This window comes from Ranitomeya imitator, chromosome 3 (assembly GCF_032444005.1).
Source record: "Ranitomeya imitator isolate aRanImi1 chromosome 3, aRanImi1.pri, whole genome shotgun sequence".
Lineage (NCBI taxonomy): Eukaryota > Metazoa > Chordata > Amphibia > Anura > Dendrobatidae > Ranitomeya > Ranitomeya imitator.
The window spans coordinates 226,442,645-226,465,350 of record NC_091284.1 but is presented as its reverse complement, the minus strand read 5'-3'; positions in this window follow the sequence as shown (position 1 = coordinate 226,465,350).

Sequence of the window (22,706 nt, the reverse complement as noted above, 5' to 3'; positions counted from 1 at the left end):
AAAAAGTGTCCTTAAAAGAAACACAGTGCTCTCCTTTATGCTTCCCAGCATTGCCACTCCATAGCGCTGCAATTTAGAAGTCTGCCTTACTTCAACAGCAATCTGATAAGCATCACTCAACTTCTTTTATTCTATTACAGAATCTATGCTACTCTTTTTCATAGTCTCACCGAGGATAATGAATATCATTGGTTCCATCACAGTCACATAGGATAAGAAATTATCATACTTTATTTCTATCCTTCTATTTTCTTTCAGCTTTTGATTCTATTATTCCTACTATGGTATAATTCACTGTGGGAGACCAAATCAATTTCCATAAACTATATTTGTCTTTCTTAAAAAGGTTATTTATCTCAGTAGTCCCAATAGGCTTGTGCTCATTTACGGAACCAAAAGGTAGCCACTAGCTTCACTACATACAGTGGCATGTAAAATTTTAGCCACCCCTTGTCAAAATTACTGTTATTATGAATATGAACAGTTAAGCAAGTTGATTATGAAATTACCAATAAAAGGCCTAACGTTAGAGATGACACATTTCCGTTATATTTTAGGCAAAACATTTTTTTAATCTTTTGCACTTTTAAAATTTTAAAAAGGGAAATGGGCCGATGCAAAAGTTTGGGCAACCTCCATGGTTAGTACCTAGTAGCACCCCCTTTTAAAAGTATCACAGCTTATAAAGACTTTTTGTAGCCAGCCAAGAATTTTTCAATTCTTGTTTGAGGGATTTTCATCCATTCTTCCTTGGAAAATTCTTCCAGTTCTGTGAGATTCCGCGGTCATCTTGCATGCACTGATATTTTGAAGTCTAGCTACAGATTTTCGATGATGTTCAGATCAGTGGACTGTGGGGTCACTGTAAAACTTTCAGCTTGTGCCTTTTAAGGTAGTCTATTGTGGGGTTTGACGTGTGTTTAGGATCACTATCCACTTGTAGAAGCCATCCTCTTTTCAACTTCAGCTTTTTTACAGATGGTGTTCTGTTTGCATCAACAATTTGTTGAAATTTCATTGAATTTATTCTTCCCTCACACAACCCCAAACCATGATTGATCCCCCCCATGCCTAATTGGTTAGCGAGATGTTCTTTTTGTAAAATTCTCTGCCCTTTTTTCTCCACACATACAGGTGCTTCTTACAAAATTAGAATATCATCAAAAAGGTATTTTATTTCACTTCTTCAATACAAAAAGTGAAACTCATATATTATATAGAGTCATTAATGATTGATGATCTTTATGATTATGGCTTACAGCCAATCAAAACCCAAAAGTCATTATCTCAGGAAATTAGAATACTATATAACACCATCTTGAAAAGTTATTTTAAAATCCGAAATGTTGGCCTACTTAAATGTATGCTCGGTAAATGCACTCAATACTTGTTCGGGGCTCCTTTTGCATCAATTACTGCATCAATGTGGCGTGGCATGGAGGTGATCAGCCTGTGGTACTGCTGAGGTGTTATGGAAGTCCAGGTTGCTGTGAAAGCAGCCTTCAGCTCGTGGCATTGTTGGATCAAGTGTCTCTCATGTTCCTCTTGACAATACCCCATAGATTCTCCCCATACTTTGCTGGCCAATCAAGCACAGTGATATTGTTGTTTTTAAACCAGGTATTGGTACTTTTGGCAGTGTGAACAGGGCCCAGTCCTGCTAAAGAATGAAATTACCATCTCCAAAAATCTTGTCAGCAGAAGGAAGCATGAAGTGCTGCGCTGACTATGGTCTTGATAAAACACAGTGGACCTACACCAGTAGATGACATGGCTCCCCAAACCATCACTGATTGTGGAAACTTTACACTAGACCTCAATAAGCTTGGATTGTGTGCCTCTCCACTCTTCCTCCAGACTCTGAGACCTTGACTTCCAAATGAAATGCAAAATTTATTTTCATCTGAAAACAACACCTTGGACCACTGAGCAACAGTCAGGGGTGGATTAAGGGTAGCCAGGGCCCTGGGCTGTACAGACACTGTGGGCCCCCCGGTCATGTGACGGGGTCATGTGACGGGGTCGTGACGGGGTCATGCGACGGGGTCATCATATACCTGAACCAGATTATTCCAGAAAAATAGTTGCTGTGTGAAACTATAACTATAACATCAGTAATGCCCTGATGGCGGCGGGCAATCTGAGCGGTCCAGTGGTGTGGGGGGCCCTGGGCTACCACCCAGATTGACCCTGTTATAATCCGCCCCTGGCAACAGTCCTGTTCTTTTTCTCTTTGGCCCAGGTAAAATGCTTCTGGAGTGGTCTTTTAGTCATGAGTGGCTTGACACAAGGAATGCGACACTTGTGGACCATCTCCTGGATACGTCTGTGTGTGGTGGCTCTTGAAGCAATGACTCAAGCAACACTCCTTGTGAATCTCCCCCAAATTATTGAATGGCCTTTTATCCCGGTTGCTTGTGCACTTTTTTCTGTTACACTTTTTCCTTCCACTCAACTTTCCATTAATATGCTTGGATACAGCACTCTGTGAACAGATAGCGTTTTTAGCAAAAAACTTTTGTGGCTTACTCTCCTTTTGTCTTCTGGACAGCTGTCAAGTCAGCATTCTTCCCCTTGATTGCGGAGCCTACTGAAACAGACTAAGGAACCTTTTTAAAAGCTTAGGAAGCCTTTGCAGGTGTTTTTTGTTAAGTATTCTAATTTACTGAGATAATGACTGTTGGGTTTTCAATGGCTGTAAGCCAAAATCATCAATATTGACAGAAATTAACATACAAAATATATCACTCTGTTTGTAATGACTCAATATAATACATGCGTTTCACTTTTTGTATTGAAGAACTGAAATAAATTAATTTTTTATGATATTTTAATTTTGTAGCACCTGTATCTTTCTTTATTGTGGCCAAAGAGTTCTATTTTACACTCATCAATCCACAGGACTGGTTTCCAAACTGTATCAGGCTTGTTTAGATATTCTTTCTTATACTTCTGATGCTGAATTTTATGGTGAGGACGTAGGAGAGATTTTCTTCTGATGACTCTTCCATGAAGGCCATATTTGTGCCTTATCTTGATCTCCACTGTTCCTGTTAACTGCTATTTCTTAATTACATTCCGAACTGAGTAAAGGGCAATTTAAAAATGCTTTGCTACCTTTTTATAGCCTTCTCCTGCTTTGTAAGCCTCCACCATTTTCATTTTCAGAGTTCTAGGCAGCTGCTTAGAACCCATAGCTGCTGTTTTTGGCACAAAGTTAGAGGAGGCTGGGTTTTTATAAAGCTGGGAAATTTGCATCACCTGGCCATTCCTAACAATGATAGTGAACAAGCAATAACCCGAACAGGCTAATTAAGGTCTGAAACATTGGTCAAAGTTATATGAGCACACAAATCTCCAATGATGCCAAACTTTTGTACTGGCCCCTTTTCCTTTTTGTGATTTTTAAAATGTAAAAGATGAAAAAAAATGTTTTGCCTAAAATGCAAGTAAAATGTGTCCTCTTTAACTTTAGGCCTTTTAGAGATCATTTCATTTTTAATTTGCTTAACTGTTCACAATAACAGTAATTTTGATCAGAAGTGCCAAAACTTTTACATGCCAATGTACATGTTATATACATTTATTTATATCTCAACAAACTGATATAAGTTATAGCCTTAGTCTTTAGTCATGTTTTTCTCTTTTTAATAAATAGAATACCAATCTCAGTGAACACTATAAATATATGCTTTTTTTATGTAAAAAATATTTATTGCGAAATTTTCGTCTAATTTCCTTTTTTTCACAAATAAAGTCATACAACAAATTTTTCCATTATCATAAAGTACAATGTGTCACAAAAAAACAATCTCAAAATCATTGGGATTCTTTGAAGTGTTCCAGAGTTATTACCACATAAAGTGGCACTGGTCAGATTTGTTACATTTCACCTGATTGTGAAGGTGGAAACAGGCTTGGAATGTGAAGGGGTTAATTTCCAATAAAGTTGCACAATGAATGTTCAATACATTTTATATATAATATCGTGTACCTTTTTTGCTACAACAAAGATTTTTCTTGTTCATCTCGTTAGACTGTACTTTCACACACATTTTGTTAAAAATATATATATATTTTTTAAATCAGTGCAGAAAAAAACATAAGAACTAGTAATTGGATTTGAAAAAAATGTCATAAACCCAAATTTTGCATACATGTGTATTATTTTACACTTTTTTTCACCTTATTATGTAATATTATGCTCATGTATTTTAACACATGATGCTCTGTGTCCCTATGACATAGGCTGTTGTTAATGCAACACTACTGGAACATAAAGGTCCCGAGGGCAGACTGCAGATGAATTCCTCAGTCTGGTGACCAGGATGAAGGAATAATTCCCTTTAATAATGCCTTTAGTTAGAGATCTTGACACTCAAAGGGTTAACAGAGTTCACTGATCAAGATGAATCTGACACAGACTGAGGTGTTTCAGAGAAATCATACTTTTCTTCAGTCTGTGATTTAGGCAGCATAAATCATCAGACAGGTTCCATTTCAAACACAATAAAACCCATCCCGATCCATAAGCCCACCAATTCTCCAGGGTCTGACTGACTAATTAATTAAAGTTAAAGTTAACTTTCTTTAACCCCTTAAGCCCCGAGGGTGGTTTGCACGTTAATGACCGGGCCAATTTTTACACTTCTGACCACTGTCCCTTTATGAGGTTATAACTCTGGAATGCTTCAACCGATCTTGGCAATTCTGACACTGTTTTCTCGTGACATATTGTACTTCATGATATTCGTAAAATTTATTTGATATAACTTGCGTTTATTTGAGAGAAAAAAATGGAAATTTGGCGAAAATTTTGAAAATTTCGCAATTTTCCAAATTTGAATTTTTTTACCCTTAAATCACAGAGATATGTCATGCAAAATACTTAATAAGTAACATTTCCCACATGTCTACTTTACATCAGCACAATTTTGGAACCAAAATTTTTTTTTGTTAGGGAGTTATAAGGGTTAAAAGTTGACCAGCAATTTCTCATTTTTACAACACCATTTTTTTTAGGGACCACATCTCATTTGAAGTCATTTTGAGGGGTTTATATGATAGCAAATACCCAAGTGTGACACCATTCTAAAAACTGCACCCCTCAAGGTGCTCAAAACCACATTCAAGAAGTTTATTAACCCTTCAGGTGTTTTACAGGAATTTTTCGAATGTTTAAATAAAAATGAACATTTAACTTTTTTTCACACAAAATTTATTTCAGCTCCAATTTGTTTTATTTTACCAAGGGTAACAGGAGAAAATGGACCCCAGAAGTTGTTGTACAATTTGTCCTGAGTACGCTGATACCCCATATGTGGGGATAAACCACTGTTTGGGCGCATGGCAGAGCTCGGAAGGAAAGGAGCGCCATTTGACTTTTCAATGCAAAATTGACTGGAATTGAGATTGGACGCCATGTTGCGTTTGGAGAGCCCCTGATGTGCCTAAACATTGAAACCCCCCACAAGTGACACCATTTTGGAAAGTAGACCCCTTAAGGAACTTATCTAGATGTGTGGTGAGCACTTTGACCCACCAAGTGCTTCATAGAAGTTTATAATGCAGAGCCGTAAAAATAAAAAAATCATATTTTTTCACAAAAATGATCTTTTTGCCCCCAATTTTTTATTTTCCCAAGGGTAAGAGAAGAAATTAGACCACAAAAGTTGTTGTGCAATTTGTCCTGAGTACGCTGATACCCCATATGTGGGTGTAAACCATTGTTTGGGCGCATGGCAGAGCTCGGAAGGGAAGGAGCGCCATTTGACTTTTCAATGCAAAATTGACTGGAATTGAGATGGGACGCCATGTTGCGTTTGGAGAGCCCCTGATGTGCCTAAACATTGAAACCCCCCACAAGTGACACCATTTTGGAAAGTAGACCCCCTAAGGAACTTATCTAGATGTGTTTTGAGAGTTTTGAGCCCCCAAGTGTTTCACTACAGTTTATAACGCAGAGCCGTGAAAATAAAAATTCTTTTTTTTTCACAAAAATGATGTTTTAGTCCCCAGTTTTGTATTTTCACAAGGGTAACAGGATAAATTGGACCCCAAAAGTTGTTGTTCAATTTGTCCTGAGTACGCTGATACCCGATATGTGGGGGGGGGAGCACTGTTTGGGCGCATGGCAGAGCTCGGAAGGGAAGGAGCGCTGTTATGAACAGGTGATTCAGAACCACAATGGACCTAGTGGTTAAGAGCACACAATGTGACCTGATAGTTACTAACATAGGACAAGCTCTGAGACGTGGGAACTCTGCTGACCGCAATCCCTAATCCTATCATACCACACTAGAGGTAGCCGTGGATTGCGCCTAACGCTCCCTATGCAACTCGGCACAGCCTGAGAATCTAGCTAGCCCTGAAGATAGAAAAATAAGCCTACCTTGCCTCAGAGAAATTTCCCAAAGGAAAAGGCAGCCCCCCACATATAATGACTGTGAGTTAAAATGAAAATACAAACACAGAGATGAAATAGATTTTAGCAAAGTGAGGCCCGACTTACTGAATAGACCGAGGATAGGAAAGATAGCTTTGCGGTCAGCACAAAAACCTACAAACAACCACGCAGAGGGGGCAAAAAGACCCTCCGCACCGACTAACGGTACGGAGGTACTCCCTCTGCGTCTCAGAGCTTCCAGCAAGCAAGAAAAACCAATATAGCAAGCTGGACAGAAAATATAGCAAACAAAAGTAACACAAGCAAAACTTAGCTTATGCAGGGCAGACAGGCCACAAGAACGATCCAGGAGAAAGCAAGACCAATACTGGAACATTGACTGGAGGCCAGGAACAAAGAACTAGGTGGAGTTAAATAGAGCAGCACCTAATGACTTAACCTCGTCACCTGAGGAAGGAAACTCAGAAGCAGCAGCCCCACTCACATCCACCAGAGGAAGCTCATAAACAGAACCAGCCGAAGTACCACTCATGACCACAGGAGGGAGCTTGACCACAGAATTCACAACAGAGCGCCATTTGGGATACAGACTTAGATGGATTGGTCTGCAGGCATCACGTTGCATTTGCAGAGCCCCTGATGTACCCAAACAGTAGAAACCCCCCACAAGTGACCCCATATTGGAAACTAGACCCCCCAAGGAACTTATCTAGATGTGTTGTGAGAACTTTGAACCCCCAAGTGTTTCACTACAGTTTATAACGCAGAGCCGTGAAAATAAAAATTCTTTTTTTTTCACAAAAATGATGTTTTAGTCCCCAGTTTTGTATTTTCACAAGGGTAACAGGATAAATTGGACCCCAAAAGTTGTTGTCCAATTTGTCCTGAGTATGCTGATACCCCATATGTGGGGGGGAACCACTGTTTGGGCGCATGGCAGAGCTCGGAAGGGAAGGAGCGCCATTTGGAATACAGACTTAGATGGATTGGTCTGCAGGCGTCACGTTGCATTTGCAGAGCCCCTGATGTACCCAAACAGTACAAGCCCCCCACAAGTGACCCCATATTGGAAACTAGACCTCCCAAGGAACTTATCTAGATGTGTTGTGAGAACTTTGAACCCCCAAGTGTTTCACTGCAGTTTACAACGCAGAGCCGCGAAAATAAAAAAATCTTATTTTTCCCACAAAAATTATTTTTAGCCCCCCACATTTTTATTTTCCCAAGGATAACAAGAGAACTTGGACCCCAAAAGTTGTTGTCCAATTTGTCCTGAGTACGCTGATACCCCATATGTTGGGGTAAACCCCTGTTTGGGCGCACCGGAGAGCTCGGAAGGGAAGGAGCACTGTTTTACTTTTTCAACGCAGAATTGGCTGGAATAGAGATCGGACGCCACGTCGCGTTTGGAGAGCCCCTGATGTGCCTGAACAGTGGAAACTCCCCAATTCTACCTGAAACCCTAATCCAACAACACCCCTAACCCTAATCCCAATGGTAACCCTAACCACACCCCTAACCCTGACACACCCCTAATCCCAACCCTAATCCCAGCCGTAAATATAATCCAAACCCTAACCCTAACTTTAGCCCCAACTCTAACCCTAACTTTAGCCCCAACCCTAACCCTAACTTTAGCCCCAACCTTAACCCTAACTTTAGCCCCAACCCTAACCCTAACTTTAGCTCCAACCCTAACCCCAACCCTAACCCTAGCCCCAACCCTAACCCTAGCCCCAACCCTAACCTCAACCCTAGCCCCAACCCTAACCCTAGCCCTAACCCCAGCCCCAACCCTAGCCCCAACCCTAGCCCTAACCCTAACCCTAGCCCTAACCCTAGCCCTAACCCTAACCCCAGCCCTAACCCTAACCCTAGCCCTAACCCTAACCCTAGCCCTGGGAAAATGGAAATAAATAAAAATTTTTAATTTTATTACTTTTCCCTAACTAAGGGGGTGATGAAGGGGGGTTTGATTTACTTTTATAGCATTTTTATATCGGATTTTTATGATTGGCAGCTGTCACACTAAAGACGCTTTTTTATAGCAAAAAAGTTTTTGTGTCTCCACATTTTGAGACCTATAATTTTTCCATATTTTGGTCCACAGAGTCATCTGAGGTCTTGTTTTTTGCGGGACGAGATGACGTTTTTATTGGTACCAATTTTGGACACGTGACAGTTTTTGATCACTTTTTATTCCGAATTTTGTGAGGCAGAATGACCAAAAACCAGCTATTCATGAATTTCTTTTGGGGGAGGCGTTTATACCGTTCCGCGTTTGGTAATATTGATAAAGCAGTTTTATTTTTCGGGTCAGTACGATTACAGCGATATCTCATTTATATCATTTTTTTATGTTTTGGCGCTTTTATACGATAAAAACTATTTTATAGAAAAAATAATTATTTTGGCATCGCTTTATTCTCGGGACTATAACTTTTTTATTTTTTTGCTTATTATGCTTTGTGGCAGCTCGTTTTTGTCTTTTTGATCGTGTGTTATTCCACTTTTTGTTCGGCGGTATGATAATAAAGCGTTGGTTTTTGGCTTGTTTTTTTTTTCTTACGGTGTTCACTGAAGGGGTTAACTAGTGGGACAGTTTTATAGGTTGGGTCATTACGGACGCGGTGATACTAAATATGTGTACTTTTATTGTTTGTTTGGTTTTTTTTTAGATAAAGAAATGTATTTATGGGAATAATATTTTTTTTTAATTTATGTATTTAGTAATTTTTTATTTTTTTTTACACATGTGGAAATTTTTTTTTTAACTTTTTTACTTTGTCCCAGGGGGGGACATCACAGATCGTCGATCTTACAGTTTGCACAGCAGTCTGTAAGATCGGCGATCTCACTCACATCGCTGCAGGCTTACCAGCACCTGCAGTCGACCCGGAAGTACTCCCTGCAGGACCCGGATGCAGCCCCGCGGCCATTTTGGATCCGGGGACTGCAGGGAGAAGACGCTCGGTACAAGGTGAGCACATCACCTTGTGCCGATCGTCTCAGGGAAGCACGCAGGGAGCCCCCTCTCTGCGCGATGCTTCTCTGTGCCGCCGGAACGCTGCGATCATGTTTGTTCGCGGTGTGCCGGGGGTTAATGTGCCGGGAGTGGTCCGTGACCGCTCCTGGCACATAGTGCCGGATGTCAGCTGCGATAGTCAGCTGACACCCGGCCGCGATCGGCCGCGGTCCCCCCATGAGCGGTCGGAAAGCAGAGCGGTGACGTCACCGCTCTGCTTTCCGGCTGACCGACGCTCACAGCCAGTACAGGAGGAGTGCAGAGCACAGCGCCGGGGACAGACAGCGGTAGGTAAGTATGTAGTGTTTTTTTTTTTTTTTACTTTTACGCTGGTAACCAGGGTAAACATCGGGCTACTAAGCGCGGCCCTGCGCTTAGTAACCCGATGTTTACCCTGGTTACCAGTGAAGACATCGCTGGATCGGTGTCACACACGCCGATCCAGCGATGTCCACGGGAGATCCAGCGACGAAATAAAGTTCTGGACTTTGTTCAGCGACCAACGATCTCCCAGCAGGGGCCTGATCGTTGGTCGCTGTCACACATAACGATTTCCTTAACGATATCGTTGCTACGTCACAAAAAGCAACGATATCGTTAACGATATCGTTATGTGTGAAGGTACCTTTAGTCTTGTCCCTGAGGCCCCTTACCTTAACCCCTTCATGACCCAGCCTATTTTGACCTTAAAGACATTGCCGTTTTTTGCAATTCTGACCAGTGTCCCTTTATGAGGTAATAACTCAGGAACGCTTCAACGGATCCTAGCGGTTCTGAGATTGTTTTTTCGTGACATATTGGGCTTCATGTTAGTGGTAAATTTAGGTCAATAAATTCTGCGTTTATTTGTGATAAAAACGGAAATTTGGCGAAAATTTTGAAAATTTCGCAATTTTCACATTTTGAATTTTTATTCTGTTAAACCAGAGAGATATGTGACACAAAATAGTTAATAAATAACATTTCCCACATGTTTACTTTACATCAGCACAATTTTGGAAACAAAATTTTTTTTTGTTAGGAAGTTATAAGGGTTAAAATTTGACCAGCGATTTGTCATTTTTACAACGAAATTTACAAAACCATTTTTTTTAGGGACCACCTCACATTTGAAGTCAGTTTGAGGGGTCTATATGGCTGAAAATACCCAAAAGTGACACCATTCTAAAAACTGCACCCCTCAAGGTACTCAAAACCACATTCAAGAAGTTTATTAACCCTTCAGGTGCTTCACAGCAGCAGAAGCAACATGGAAGGAAAAAATGAACATTTAACTTTTTAGTCACAAAAATTATCTTTTAGCAACAATTTTTTTATTTTCCCAATGGTAAAAGGAGAAACTGAACCACGAAAGTTGTTGTCCAATTTGTCCTGAGTACGCTGATACCTCATATGTGGGGGTAAACCACTGTTTGGGCGCACGGCAGGGCTTGGAAGGGAAGGAGCGCCATTTGACTTTTTGAATCAAAAATTGGCTCCACTCTTTAGCGGACACCATGTCACGTTTGGAGAGCCCCCGTGTGCCTAAAAATTGGAGCTCCCCCACAAGTGACCCCATTTTGGAAACTAGACGCCCCAAGGAACTTATCTAGATGCATAGTGAGCACTTTGAACCCCCAGGTGCTTCACAAATTAATCCGTAAAAATGAAAAAGTACTTTTTTTTCACAAAAAAATTCTTTTAGCCTCAATTTTTTCATTTTCACATGGGCAACAGGATAAAATGGATCCTAAAATGTGTTGGGCAATTTCTCCTGAGTACATCAATACCTCACATGTGGGGGTAAACCACTGTTTGGGCACATGGTAAGGCTCGGAAGGGAAGGAGCGCCATTTGACTTTTTGAATGAAAAATTATTTCCATCATTAGCGGACACCATGTCGCGTTTGGAGAGCTCCTGTGTGCCTAAACATTGGCGCTCCCCCACAAGTGACCCCATTTTGGAAACTAGACCCCCCAAGGAACTTATTTAGATGCCTAGTGAGCACTTTAAACCCTCAGGTGCTTCACAAATTGATCTGTAAAAATGAAAAAGTACTTTTTTTTCACAAAAAAATTCTTTTCGCCTCAATTTTTTCATTTTCACATGGGCAGTAGGGTAAAATGGATCATAAAATTTGTTGGGCAATTTCTCCCGAGTACGTCGATACCTCATATGTGGGGGTAAACCACTGTTTGGGCACTCGGCAGGGCTCGGAAGGGAAGGCGCGCCATTTGACTTTTTGAATGGAAAATTAGCTCCAATTGTTAGCGGACACCATGTCGCGTTTGGAGAGCCCCTGTGTGCCTAAACATTGGAGCTCCCCCACAAGTGACCCCATTTTGGAAACTAGACCCCCCAAGGAACTTATCTAGATGCATATTGAGCACTTTAAACCCCCAGGTGCTTCACAGAAGTTTATAACGCAGAGCCATGAAAATAAAAAATAATTTTTCTTTCCTCAAAAATGATTTTTTAGCCTGGAATTTCCTATTTTGCCAAGCATAATAGGAGAAATTGGACCCCAAATATTGTTGTCCTGTTTGTCCTGAGTACGCAGATACCCAATATGTGGGGGTAAACCACTGTTTGGGCGCACGGCAGGGCTCGGAAGGGATGGCACGCCATTTGGCTTTTTAAATGGAAAATTAGCTCCAATCATTAGCGGACACCATGTCACGTTTGGAGAGCCCCTGTGTGCCTAAACATTGGAGATCCCCCAGAAATGACACCATTTTGGAAACTAGACCCCCAAAGGAACTAATCTAGATGTGTGGTGAGGACTTTGAACCCCCAAGTGCTTCACAGAAGTTTATAACGCAGAGCCATGAAAAAAAAAAAAATTATTTTCTCAAAAATGATCTTTTAGCCTGCAATTTTTTATTTTCCCAAGGTTAACAGGAGAAATTTGACCCCAAAAGTTGTTGTCCAGTTTCTCCTGAGTACGTTGATACCCCATATGTGGGGGTAAATCACTGTTTGGGCACATGCCGGGGCTCGGAAGTGAAGTAGTGACGTTTTGAAATGCAGACTTTGATGGAATGCTCTGTGGGCGTCACGTTGCGTTTGCAGAGCCCCTGATGTGGCTTAACAGTAGAAACCCCCCACAAGTGACCCCATTTTGGAAACTAGACCCCGAAAGGAACTTATCTAGATGTGTGGTGATCACTTTGAACCCCCAAGTGCTTCATAGAAGTTTATAATGCAGAGCCGTGAAAATAATAAATACGTTTTCTTTCCTCAAAAATAATTATTTAGCCCAGAATTTTTTATTTTCCCAAGGGTTACAGGAGAAATTGGACCCCAAAAGTTGTTGTCCAGTTTCTCCTGAGTACGCTGATACCCCATGAGTGGGGGTAAACCACTGTTTGGGCACACGTCGGGGCTCAGAAGGGAAGTAGTGACTTTTGAAATGCAGACTTTGATGGAATGGTCTGCGGGTGTCACGTTGCGTTTGCAGAGCCCCTGGTGTGCCTAAACAGTAGAAACCCCCACAAGTGACCCCATTTTAGAAATTAGACCCCCCAAGGAACTTATCTAGATATGTGGTGAGCACTTTGAACCCCCAAGTGCTTCACAGACGTTTACAACGCAGAGCCGTGAAAATAAAAAATCATTTTTCTTTCCTCAAAAATTATGTTTTAGCAAGCATTTTTTTTGATTCACAAGGGTAACAGGAGAAATTGGACCCCAGTAATTGTTGCGCAGTTTGTCCTGAGTATGCTGGTACCCCATATGTGGGGGTAAACCACTGTTTGGGCACACGTCAGGGCTCGGAAGTGAGGGAGCACCATTTGACTTTTTGAATACGAGATTGGCTGGAATCAATGGTGGCGCCATGTTGCGTTTGGAGACCCCTGATGTGCCTAAACAGTGGTAACCCCTCAATTCTACCTCCAACACTAACCCCAACACACCCCTAACCCTAATCCCAACTGTAGCCATAACCCTAAACACAACCCTAACCGCAACACACCCCTAACCACAACCCTAACCCCAACACACCCCTAACCATAACCACAACCCTAATTCCAACCCTAACCCTAAGGCTATGTGCCCACGTTGCGGATTCGTGTGAGATATTTTCGCACCATTTTTGAAAAATCCGCGGGTAAAAGGCACTGCGTTTTACCTGCGGATTTTCCGCGGATTTCCAGTGTTTTTTGTGCGGATTTCACCTGCGGATTCCTATTGAGGAACAGGTGTAAAACGCTGCGGAATCCGCACCAAGAATTGACATGCTGCGGAAAATACAACGCAGCGTTTCCGCGTGGTATTTTCTGCACCATGGGCACAGCGGATTTGGTTTCCATATGTTTACATGGTACTGTAAACCTGATGGAACACTGCTGCGAATCCGCAGCCAAATCCGCACCGTGTGCACATAGCCTAATTCTAAAGGTATGTGCACACGCTGCGGAAAACGCTGCGGATCCGCAGCAGTTTCCCATGAGTTTACAGTTCAATGTAAACCTACGGGAAACAAAAATCGCTGTGCCCATGCTGCGGAAAAACTGCACGGAAACGCAGCGGTTTACATTCCGCAGCATGTCACTTCTTTGTGCGGATTCCGCAGCGGTTTTACAACTGCTCAAATAGAAAATCGCAGTTGTAAAACCGCAGTGAAATGCGCAGAAAAACCGCGGTAAATCCGCCATAAATCCGCAGCGGTTTAGCACTGCGGATTTATCAAATCCGCAGCGGAAAAATCCGCAGAGGACCAGAATACGTGTGCACATACCGAAACCCTAACCCTAGCCCTAGCCCTAACCCTAACCCTAACCCTAACCCTACCCCTAACCCTACCCCTACCCCTACCCCTAGCCCTAACCCTACCCCTAGCCCTAACCCTAGCCCTAAACCTACCCCTAACCCTAACCCTACCACTACCCCTAACCCTACCCCTAACCCTATTCTAACATTAGTGGAAAAAAAAAAATTTCTTTATTTTTTTATTGTCCCTACCTATGGGGGTGACAAAGGGGGGGGGTCATTTATTATTTTTTTTATTTTGATCACTGAGATAGATTATATCTCAGTGATCAAAATGCACTTTGGAACGAATCTGCCGGCCGGCAGATTCGGCGGGCGCACTGCGCATGCGCCCGCCATTTTGGAAGATGGCGGTGCCCAGGGAGAAGACGGACGGGACCCCGGCTGGATCGGTAAGTATGATGGGGTGGGGGGGGACCACAGGGGGGGATCGGAGCACGGGGGGGGGGGAATCGGAGTGCGGGAGGGGTGGAACGGAGCACGGGGGGCGTGGAACGGAGCACGGGGGGGCTGGAATGGAGCACGGGGGGGTGGAACGGAGCACCGGGGGGGTGGATCGGAGTGCAGGGGGGGTGATTGGAGCACGGGGGGGTGATTGGAGCACGGGGGGAGCGGACAAGAGCACGGGGGGGAGCGGAGCACTGGACGGAGGGGAGCCGGAGCAGTGTACCGGCCAGATCGGAGGGCTGGGGGGGCGATCGGAGGGGTGGGGTGGGGGCACACTAGTATTTCCAGCCATGGCCGATGATATTTCAGCATCGGCCATGGCTGGATTGTAATATTTCACCCGTTATAATGGGTGAAATATTACAAATCGCTCTGATTGGCAGTTTCACTTTCAACAGCCAATCAGAGCGATCGTAGCTACGAGGGGGTGAAGCCACCCCCCCTGGGCTAAACTACCACTCCCCCTGTCCCTGCAGATCGGGTGAAATGGGAGTTAACCCTTTCACCCGATCTGCAGGGACGCGATCTTTCCATGACGCCGCATAGGCGTCATGGGTCGGAATGGCACCGACTTTCATGACGCCTACGTGGCGTCATGGGTCGGGAAGGGGTTAAAAGCAAAAGCCAGACCTGCTATCAGCTTATTCAATTTCGCCACTGACCAACCCAACTCCCAACAATGCCCCACCAACAACAGTAGCTTGCTATCGTCTTCCATCTCCACCCCAAACGATGCCCTCTAATCCCTACAAATTCCAGGCCTGACCATATTGCCTCCATGACCTATCCGACAGTGACCTAGAAAACAAATCCCTTAGTGCCGCAAGGAAGTCTCCACAACTCTGCTGGACACTCCAGGTCTGCAGAATCCGCTAAAGTTGCCAGCTCCCGAAAGCAATCTCACTGTAAATGAGAAAGAGCATCAGTGACAGGATAAATGAAACGACAACCCCAAAAAGACCAAGGGCTGCAACACCTTCACAACCGCCAGAGTTGCTGATGATAACGAGTTTATTGCCACCATCAACCTCACAGGGAAAACGAATCTTTATGTTTCTTACCATTCAGCCCCACAATGACAATGCCACAACAATGGGAAATAAATGAAGCAAAATCCAGTTTGCCAATAAACCCTATTCCGCCAAACAGGAGGCCATTCCACCGCCAACCAGTTTTCATGAAAATACAAACCAAAACCGCGTTTTTCATCAGTACTGATAAGGAAACTCAAATTCTCTGTGTTCACTACCGGTTGAATCCAAATAGATTTCCCGTTGTACTCCTCTAAAAAGAGTGCCCACACCTTCAAGTCCTCCCTCAATTCCTTCTTCAATTTGATAAAATGCACAGGGGATCTCACCCCTACTGTCACCATCGATAACCTTCGACACAAGGCTCAACCCATTGGCATTATCCTGCAAGCAAAATTTAGCTTGCCCAACAAACATTGCAAGTCTCGCAATGTTATTTTTCACGAACCGCTCGCTTTCAACACCTCCTCCCACAAAGGAATCACCTTCTCATCAGTTAATCTACACTCCATTGCCAAAGTGTCAATCTCAATCCCCAAAAAACTCAACGAAGTCACTGGCCCAACTGTCTCCTCCGCTGCCAACGGAACCTCAAATTTCCTTGCCATACTTTCCATCGTATGCAATAACAAAGAACAATCAGAATCCTGCGCTGGACCGATAAAAAATCATCGAGATGATGAATGCATAAATTCAACCCCGACCTGTCCTTAACTTAACAGCCTATTCAAAGAAAGTACTAAACATTTTAAAATAAACGCAGGAAAGAGAACAGCCCATAGGAAGACAACGGTCAAGTCCTCCGTCCCAAAAAACAGCCCAACAAATGCGTGCTATCAGGGTGTTCCGGTAAAAAATGAAATGCAGCTTCTATGTCAGTTTTAGCCAACCAAGACCCTTTTCCGCACAAACGCACCCAATCCATGGCCGCATCAAATGATGTGTACAACACAGAACACAACTGAGGATCAATCCCGTCATTCACTGAAGACCCTTTTGGAAAGTGATAAATTAGCCTAAATTTTTTGGGTTCTTTCTTTGGAACCACACCAAGTGGTGATACCCTCAAGATACTAAGCGGAGCCACTTCAAATGGACCCGCCATCCGACCCAAAGCAACTTCCTTCCTTAACTTATCAGTAATTACTTCAGAAAAATGCAACGCCGACTTCAAATTTTTTGTGGAAAAACGATCTACCGTCTCAACAAACGGAATCTTAAAACCATCCCTAAAACCCTGTCATCTGTACCGATGGCTGAGGCAACCGACTGCTGCCCATGTCCCCCTGATGACCCCTGCACCCCGATTCTCCCAATCCATTCCACCGAGCAGGCCCTGTCTCAGCACAGCTGCCCGTCGCTCCTGTTCCCAGTACCTCCCGTGATGCTTCGGATGAGAGAGAGGCCGACTCCTCCCTCCTGACATACTGGATCCAGGGCCAGCATCCTGTTGCCTGTAGTAAGATGCCCCACTCATGCCTTGCATGATGTCATCCAAATCGATGGCTGAGGCAACCGACTGCTGCCTGTGTCCCCCTGATGACCCCTGTGACCCTGGATCCTGCGGGCCAGCACCGCGCCACCCAGCGCTATCATGCGCTGCTACCTGCAGCATGCTGCTCACAGGGCCGGACGACTGCCGACCGGGATGCTCCCACTGCTGAGGGGCCGGATGGTAGGCCCCCGCCTCCTATATTCTCCCAATCCCCTCCTCCGAGCAGGCCCTGTCTCAGCACAGGTGCCTGCCACTCCTGTTCCCGGTATCTTCCGCGATGCTTCAGACGAGAGAGGTCCCCTGCTGTAGGCCCTGCTGCACCGCTGCATTCCTCACAGCTTTCTGATGCAGGACCGCTGGCCTGCGGCCTGTGCCACCCAACAGAGGCTCCCCGGAGGGGCTCCTGTTTAGGCGCCAGACCCAGGGGGTGACCTCGGGATTTCAGCACACCAGAGGCCTAGTCATCCATGGCCTGCGTCCATCTGGAGGAGCCTGGGAAGCTCCGGCAACCGTCCTCTGCAGCAGGCCACTTACCGATGCCTGCAGCCCTTCAGTGCCCTGTGTGCCCGCCGCGTCACTCAGCCTCTGCAGCAAGTCCTGCACGTCCATGACTGCAGGTATGCTACAGCTTCCTGCTGTCTCTTGGGGGTACCTAAAATGGTTGCTCCCGCTAAAATGGCAGACCCCTATATAGTGACCCCCTAACCCCACCTCTAACCCCTCCTTCCCCCCACAACCTGATCCCAACTCCACCTATCCCAATCTATTAAACCCTAAACAACTACCTACAGTGCCTTGCGAAAGTATTCGGCTCCCTGGAACTTTTCAACTTTTCCCACATATCATGCTTCAAACATAAAGATACCAAATGTAAATTTTTTTGTGAAGAATCAACAGCAAGTGGAACACAATTGTGAAGCTGAATGAAATTTATTGGTTATTTTAAATTTTTGTGGAAAAATTAAAAGTAGGGCATGCAATATTATTCGGCCCCTTTAACTTAATACTTTGTTGCGCCACCTTTTGCTGGGATTACAGCTGCAAGTCACTTAGAGTATGTCTCTATCAGTTTTGTACATCGAGAGAATGAAATTCTTACCCATTCTTCCTTGGCAAACAGCTCGAGCTCAGTGAGGTTTGATGGAGATCGTTTGTGAACAGCAGTTTTCAGCTCTTTCCACAGATTTTCGATTGGATTGAGGTCTGGACTTTGACCATTCTAACACCTGGATACGTTTATTTGTGAACTTGTTGTTGATTCTTCACCAAAATTTACATCTGGTATCTTTATGTTTGAAGCATGATATGTGGGAAAAGGTTGAAAAGTTCCAGGGAGCCGAATACTTTTGCAAGGCACTGTAGATGTCCAGCTCACTAAATTCCCACTCTACCCTGTAATGTCGGAATCCCTTCAAGGCCGGGGGGGCCCAGTACTGCCTTTCTAGATTATCGTGAAAAAAATCTTTAATAGATCATTCAGTGCACATAGGCTGCCATTGTTCTCGACAGCATAGGTGCTGTGTACACACGAAGATGCGCTACCGAAAACTACCGTATAATGTTTTGTGCAGCACAAAGGTTAAGTTTATCTGACAAACAAAAGTTGTTCCATGATCGTCGGATCAAAATCCGTGTGAGGTTTGTTTTTTATTGGAGCAGTGCTCAGGCTGAAAATATATTCATGTGAACCTATGAGCAGGTAGCGGGATGCAGTAACGTACAGGAGGCAGATCAAGAGTTAACAGATTTTTTAACAGGGGTATACTCCACTCAGGAAGGGTATGAGAGGTGATAATAGCACGGTATGAGTGCAGGGCAAGGTAACGGATAAAGCAATAGTTCATGAAAAGGTTAACGTATAAGTTTTGTCGGTTTCCTGGCTGCAGGGCCTTAAGTTCCAATGGTGGAGCCCACGCAACTGGGGAGTGATGACTCCGGTGTCATCCTGAAGAAGCTGGAGGTCCCGTTCCTGGCAATGGCGGTGAGTCCCCATTGTCCTAAGCAGGGTCCTGGATCCAAGGTACGTCGAACAGCACAGTCTGTAACACCGCCGAAGCATGATTCAGCTTGGCAGCAGTAAGCGGGTGAGGAATGGTACAGTTCTAGATGAGTCACCTGGTCTGTCTTAGGTGGCATGCGCTCAGTAACCACCGGCCTGGAGCATCTGTAACTTTTGGTCACGGGAGACAATGGGCACACGGCAGATGTCTGTCCTCAGTCAGTGTACCTGGACACAGGGAATCTACAGCGCAAGCCTGCGCTATCACAGTGCTTAGAAGACCTTGCACTGCTGCGTGCTCTGTCTTCCCGACAAGTCTCCCCCCTTACAGGACTTTTATCGTCACGCAAAGGTCGGTCCGAGTTGGAAAGTTTTCCCCCAGGCAAAAATGGTGACAGCCCCGACAGATCCGGAACCGGCGCAAGAGAGGTACCCCCAGTCCGATCCATCTTCTTACAAACCTACCCTAACAAGCAAAGATAAATAGTCGGAGCGGTGATATGTTGGGTATAAACAGAGTAAAACACAAAGTACTGGACCTTATTTTTTCCACTACAGGATGCACTTATTAGCAAGAAAAAAAAACTGCTACAAAAAGTGTGTGGTTTATAGTCCAGGGGCAGTTTCCTATGATCGAAGAGAAACCAGAGACGGCGTCCTTCTTGATCACTTAGAGCAGGGGTCCCCAACTCCAGTCCTCAAGGCCCACCAACAGGTCATGTTTTCAGGATTTCCTTTGCATTGCACAGGTGATGCAATTATTACCTGGGCAAGACTAAGGAAATCCTGAAAACATGACATGTTGGTGGGCCTTGAGGACTGGAGTTAGGGACCCCTGACTTAGAGAATGCAGCTACGCAGTTATCTCTCTTCCAGCCTGACACTGATTAGTCTGATAGGTGTGTGTGTGTCTGCTAATGTAGTAGAGCTGTGAGTGTGTATGTAGGATAGATGTGTATATGAATGTGAGGTGCATCTGTAAATACAAAAGCTATGTACTGTATGCATGTTGCAGTGTTGTGTGTGTGTTCATGTAGCAGAGCTGAGTGTATTTCTGTGGAGCAGAAATGTGTATGTATATAGCAGAGTTGTGTGTGCTTAGTAAGGCTGGGTTTGTGTGTTGATATCTGAGCAGACTATACATGTAATGTGTATACAGCAGTGTTGTGTATATGTAAGAAGCCGGGCCAGAGCCGTAGTCGTGCCTGAGGTTAACTGGTTACACATGCCCTGGCCCCCAATTACATGTAAACAATGTCCCTTCTGCAGCATACCTTTTGCTGGCTGAAGTTCCGCTGTTTGAATAATAAGAGACAGAGTCCTTTTCCAACTTAATATGAAAAACTTTACTATTTGTTTTTCTCAGCACATTCCAGTCAGTTACAACATTAGCATCAGGTTCCAAGCAGTTCCCGTTCTCCGCTTTCCCTATGCTTTCTCCTACGTCCTGCAGTACATTACGGGGACATACCGCCTCTTGCGATAATGCAGCGTCCTCCCTGTGCAAGCTCAATACACCTGAGTGTTCCTCCGTCCGTTTCGCACTGGTCCGAAAGGCGTCAGCCCAAGAAATGATTTGCCACATGGTGAGCGACCTGTGTTCCTGTACTGGTTAAGGACCACTTCTTAACTCCTTTTCTGTACTGTGGAAAGCGCTACTCTGAATGGCTGGGTATATGGCTTGGATGTTGCGGAGCTGTCTGTCCAGCACGGGCACTAGGCCCCTACTGACTATAAAACAGAAATACACTTTACTACATACAGACCTTCCTACATTACTATGTACAATGTAGTGCCCCATCTAGTGTCTGATAACGGGTCCTACACTTGCCCTATACTACAATCAATCTATATAATTGTCTAAGGTCCACTTCCGTCTGTTTGTCTGTAACGGAAATCCCGCGTCGCTGATTGGTCGCGACCGGCTGGGAACGACCAATCAGCGACAGGCAGAGCTATATACTACGTGGCTGTGTTATATACTACATGGCCTGTGTTATATACTGCGTGGTCTGTGCTATATACTACGTGGGCTGTGCTCTATACTACATGGGCTGTGTAATATACTGCGTGGGCTGTGTAATATACGGCATGGCCTGTGCTATATACTACGTCGGCTGTGCGATATACTATGTGGCTGTGCTATATATTACGTAGCTGTGCTATATACTACATGGTCGGCTGCAAACAATCAGCGACAGGCGCAGTCCGGCCACAAATTGGTGCGGGATTTGAACCACGCATTGCTAATTGGTCGCAGCCGGCTGGCCGAATCATGTGTATTCATTGCATTATTCTGAAATCTTCATAAATAAACTACATACATATTCTAGAATACCCGATGCGTTAGAATTGGGCCACCATCTAGTATACAACATAATAAATATGTTCATAGCAGCATAACAAGTTTACACTTTTAAGGAGGTGGAGATGTGTGACCCCCTTACACATACTCTATATGTGTGCTGCAGAGATAGTATGCAGTGCGTGCTGTATCGCTATATATGTATAATATACAAACAGCAAATAAATTTTAACCCCTTAGTGACAGAGACAATTTTGACCTTGATGGCCAAGCCCAATTTTTGAAATCTGACCTGTGTCACTTTATGTGGTAATAATTCTGGAATGCTTCAACATATTCCAATGATACTGCTGCTGATACTATTTTTTGTGATTCAATGTACTTTATATTAGTGGTAAATTTAGGTTGATAGGTTGTTAGGTTGATTTAGCTTGATATGTTTTGTGAGGCCAATACTGTTAGAATAGGGGCTGCCCAGCACTACCTAAGTGCACTCCATAAGTAAATACTGTTTTGCTTTTAATTTTAGTATAGGGGCTCGCAAGTATGAGGACCCTTGATGCGGGTTGCGCGCTTGAGCATTTTGGCCAAAATTTCGGCCAATACCTCATATCAATTATATACAGTGTGTCCGTAAAGTCATGGTGCACTTTTGACCAGTCACTGGAAAGCAACAAAAAACAATAGAAATGTGAAATCTGCTCCAAATAAAAGAAAAATTCTCCCAGTTTCATACCTATTCAATGCAGTTCGATGTGGGCTCCATTTGTTGCCCTACACACATTCAAACGATAGTGAAGTTCTTGCCACACACGGGTAAGGACGTCTGGTGTAACAGAGTGAATAACGTCTGTGATTCTCTGTTTTAAGAGATTAATGTCGTTGATACACTAAATGTATACATGTTTCTTCACACAACCCCAAAAGTAGAAGTCTAAGGGCGTCAGATCCAGGGATCATGGTGGCCATGGCTTGACAGAACCCCTGCCTATCCACCGCTGGGGGAATGTTCTATCCAGAAACTCACGAACAATGGTGGCGTAGTGTGGAGGAGTGCCGTCCTGTTGAAAGATGGCACTGCATACAATTCCAATGTCATGGTTAGGACATGTTTAATGTCTTGTTCTCTTAGGGTTAATTTTGTTGGCCTCCCTTTCGATCTGGGAGGAGTATTTATACTCACTCCAGACTAGGATTCCCTATCAGCTAGACTTTCGTTCTGTGTGCCTTATCTCTGGAGTGTGT